This window comes from Podarcis melisellensis, assembly GCF_964234715.1.
Source record: "Podarcis melisellensis genome assembly, chromosome: 4".
Taxonomy (NCBI): domain Eukaryota; kingdom Metazoa; phylum Chordata; class Lepidosauria; order Squamata; family Lacertidae; genus Podarcis; species Podarcis melisellensis.
The window spans coordinates 97152915-97157729 of NC_138531.1; positions in this window are offsets into that span (position 1 = coordinate 97152915).

The window sequence follows — 4815 nt, forward strand, 5'->3', positions numbered from 1 at the left end:
TGAAAGCCCTAAATGGGCTCGGTCCAATATACCTGAAAGAGCGTCCACCCCCATCGTTCTGCCCGGACACTGAGGTCCAGCTCCGAGGGCCTTCTGGCAGTTCCCTCGCTGCAAGAAGTGAGGTTACAGGGAACCAGGCAGAGGGCCTTCTCGGTGGTGGCACCCTCCTTGTGGAACGCCCTCCCTTCAGATGTCAAAGAGATAAACAACTACCAGACATTTAGAAGACATCTGAAGGCAGCCCTGTTTAGGGAAGGTTTTAATGTTTGATGTATTACTGGATTTTAATATTTGGTTGGAAGCTGCCCAGAGTGGCTGGGGAGGCCCAGCCAGATGGGTGGGGTATAAATAAATTATTATTATTATTATTATTAGGCCTCCAAGCTCATTCTGAAGAGGACACTCAAGGGCCAGCTAAGGTCACTGACCTGTGCACAAACTTGTCTGAGCAGTTCAGCAACCTCCTCTCTTAGATTTTAACCCTTGCTGGGGCAAGGATTCCAAGGATTGGAAGGGACTCAGGACGTCATCCAGACTGACCTCCCCCCTCCAACCCACAAAAGTACATTTAGGATTCTGGGAGCGGGAAGCCCCACAGTTCTTGCAGAGGCCTCTGCCAGCGTGGTGGGAGATGCTGGGAAGCTTTTTGCAGAGGCTCCTGGGAAATTAAAACTCCTGTTCCTGTGATAAACGATCCCTGGATGGTGTCCAAAGAATAGAAAGCCGGTTGCACATTAAAAGGGTTACATTATTAATGTGGAATTAATGTCACATCCGAAACCACATGCCAATTATATGGGGTTCGACAGCTGGTCGACGTAGAAGGGCTCTTTGAGCCCTTACTTCTGGCAAAAGGTTGAGACTGAATAGGAGTATAGCATCTAGATCAAGGGAAGTAATAGTGCCACTGTATTCTGCTCTGGTCAGACCTCACCTGGAGTACTGTGTCCAGTTCTGGGCACCACAGTTCAAGAAGGACACTGACAAACTGGAACGTGTCCAGAGGAGGGCAACCAAAATGGTCAAAGGCCTGGAAACGATGCCTTATGAGGAACGGCTAAGGGAGCTGGGCATGTTTAGCCTGGAGAAGAGGAGGTTAAGGGGTGATATGATAGCCATGTTCAAATATATAAAAGGATGTCACATAGAGGAGGGAGAAAGGTTGTTTTCTGCTGCTCTAGAGAAGCGGACACGGAGCAATGGATCCAAACTACAAGAAAGAAGATTCCACCTCAACATTAGGAAGAACTTCCTGACAGTAAGAGCTGTTCGACAGTGGAATTTGCTGCCAAGGAGTGTGGTGGAGTCTCCTTCTTTGGAGGTCTTTAAGCAGAGGCTTGACAACCATATGTCAGGAGTGCTCTGATGGGGTTTCCTGCTTGGCAGGGGGTTGGACTCGATGGCCCTTGTGGTCTCTTCCAACTCTATGATTCTATGATTCCCTGGAAAGGCAATACCAAGAGTAGACAACCTAAGGCCCGGGGGCCGGATCTGGCCCAATTGCCTTCTCAGTCTAGCCCACGGACGGTCCGGGAATCAGCGTGGTTTTTACATGAGTAGAATGTGTGCTTTTATTTAAAATGCATCTCTGGGTTATTTGTGGGGCATAGGAATTCATTCATCCCCCCCCTCTTCGAAATATAGTCCGGCCCCCCACAAGGTCTGAGGGACGGTGGACCGACCCACGGCTGAAAAAGGTTGCTGACCCCTGGGCAATACCATTCCCCACCCCTTGATCAATGGATAGATGATATGGCAACTCTTGAAATGTGTGAACGGTATTGCTTTGAGACACACCACCATTTAAGGAGGATTCTGACAAGCTGGAAGGTGTGCAGAGGAGGGCGACCGAGATGATCAAGGGTCTGGAAACCAAGCCTGATGAGGAACAGTCGAAGGAGCTGGATATGTTTAGCCTAGGAAAGAGAAGATTGACAGGAGATAGGAAGAAGAAGAAAAAGAAGAGTTTGGATTTGATATCCCGCCTTTCACTCCCTTTAAGGAGTCTCAAAGCGGCTCACATTCTCCTTTCCATTCCTCCCCCACAACAAACACTCTGTGAGGTGAGTGGGGCTGAGAGACTTCAGAGAAGTGTGACTGGCCCAAGGTCACCCAGCAGCTGCATGTGGAGGAGCAGGAACGCGAACCTGGTTCCCCAGATTACGAGACTACCGCTCTTAACCACTACACCACACTGGCTCTCACCACACTGGAGAGCGAGACTGGTGACTGGGAGTGGCCGCTGAGACCTTATAACACCGGACCTACATTGGCTCCCAGTACGTTTCCGAGCACAATTAAAAGTGTTGGTGCTGATCGTTCAAGCCCTAAACAGCCTCAACCCAGTAGACTGAAGGAGCATCTCCACCCCCATCATTCTGCCTGGACACTGAGGCTCAGCTCTGAGGTCCTTCTGGCGGTTCCCTCCCTGCAAGAAGTGAGGTTACAGGGAACCAGGCAGAGGGCCTTCTCGGTGGCGGCACCCTCCCATCAGATGTCAAGGAAGTAAACAACTACAGTGGTACCTCTGGTTGCGAACGGGATCCGTTCCGGAGGCCCGTTCGGAACATGAAAAGAGCGCAACCTGCAGCAGCGTGACTGCGCACGCGTGGGTTGCGATTCGCCGCTTCTGCGCATGTGCATGACGTAAGTTTGCGCTTCTGCGCATGCGCGAGCAGTGAAACCCAGAAGTAACCCTTTCCGGTACTTCTGTGTTGCCGCGGGACGTACCCTCAAAGAACGTAACATGAAGCGGACATGACATGAGGTATGACTCTATCTGACTTTTAGAAGACACCTGAAGGCCGCCCTGTTTAGGGAAGTTTTTAATGTTTGATGTTTTCTTGTGTTTTTAATATTCTGTTGGGTGCTGCCTAGAGTGGTTGGGGAAACACAGCAAGATGGGTGGGGTATAAATATTATTATTATTATTTACAAATATATCAAGGGCAGCCACATGGAGGATGGAGCAAACCTGTTTTCTCCTGCCCTGAAGGGTAGGAATCGAACCAATGGCTTCAAGTTACGAGAAAGGAGATTCTGACTAAACATCAGGAAAAACTTTCTGACAGTAAAGAGCAATTCCACAGTGGAATGGTCTCCCTTGGGAGATGGTGGACTCTCCTTCCTAAGCAGAGGTTGGATGGCCACCTGTCATGTATGATCTAGTTGAGATTCCTGTATTGCAGAGGGTTGGACTACGTAGATGTTTCTCAGGGTCCCTTCCAAGTCTACAATTCTGTGATTGAGTTTGTATGCATACTTAAGGTACATATGGAAGAGGCTCATTTAATAATAATAATAATAAAATTTTTTATTTATATCCTGCCCTCCCCAGCCGAAGCCGGGCTCAGGGCGCCTAACAACACTAAAGTAGTGCAACATTATAAAAACATTATAAAAATTAATTAAAATCAAAATTGATGGCAACCATAAACTAAAGTTTTGTAAAGATTGCCAAAGGAGGGAGTCAGGCTGTGCCCTGACCAAAGGCCTGGTGGAACAGCTCTGTCTTGCAGGCCCTGCAGAAAGATGTCAAGTCCCACAGGGCCCTAGTCTCTTGTGACAGAGCGTTCCACCAGGTTGGAGCCGCAGCCAAAAAAGCCCTGGCTCTAGTTGAGGCCAGCCTAACCTCTCTGTGGCCTGGGACCTTCAAGATGTTTTTATTTGAAGACCGTAAGTCAGTGGCATAGCGTAGGGGGTGCAGGGGGGCCGGCCGCCCCGGGTGCAACATCTGGGGGTTAGGGTTAGGGGGCGCAAATCCATGGGTTAGGGGGCGCAAATCCACGGGTTAGGGGGTGCAAATTACTTGCCTTGCCCCGGGTGCTGACAACCCACGCTACGCCACTGCCGTAAGTTCCTCTGTGGGACATACCAGGAGAGGCGGTCCCGTAGGTACGAGGGTCCTGGGCCGTATAGGGCTTTGAAGGTTAAAACCAGCATCTTAAACCTGATCCTGTGCTCCACCGGGAGCCAGTGCAGCTGGTATAGCACCGGATGAATGTGATCTCGCAGCGAAGACCCCATAAGTCTCGCTGCGGCATTCTGCACCCGCAGAATTTTGGGAATGATTCAGGCTCTTATATAGCAGCCTTGCTTTAAACTACCTGGACATCCCCTGATCATATTATAAATTAGTGGAGTTCTAGGTTATAGATCAAGCACCGCTAGGAATGGTTTCTTTCTGTTTTCCAAAGTATTCTTCCCATTTAAAAAAAAATAAATCCAGTTTGGTGCAACCAATTTTTAATCATTTTTTTATTAATGTTTACAGAGAAAAACACAAAACTTAGTATCTTTCTCCCTTTTTAAAACCAAACCAAGGCTTTTATATACATACAATAAAAACACGAAAGTGGGAGGCAGAGAAATAGAAAAGGGAAAATAAATAAAAAGAGAGATATAAGAGGTTCTTCATCTGTTTGCCAAATAAAAACAATATTCACTTCTTCCAGACCATGGGTAGGCAAACTAAGGCCCGGGGGCCGTATCCGGCCCAATCGCCTTCAAAATCCGGCCTCCGTACTGTCCGGGAATCAGTGTGTTTTTACATGAGTAGAATGTGTGCTTTTATTTAAAATGCATCTCTGGGTTATTTGTGGGGCCTGCCTGGTGTTTTTACGTGAGTAGAATGTGTCCTTTTATTTAAAATGCACCTCTGGGTTATTTGTGGGGCATAGGAATTCGTTCAAATTCTCCCCCCCAAAATATAGTCCGGCCCCCCCACAAGGTCTGAGGGACAGTGGTCCGGCCCCCTGCTAAAAAAGTTTGCTGACCCCTGGGTCTACAAACCAATCCAATATAATAACCCACAGA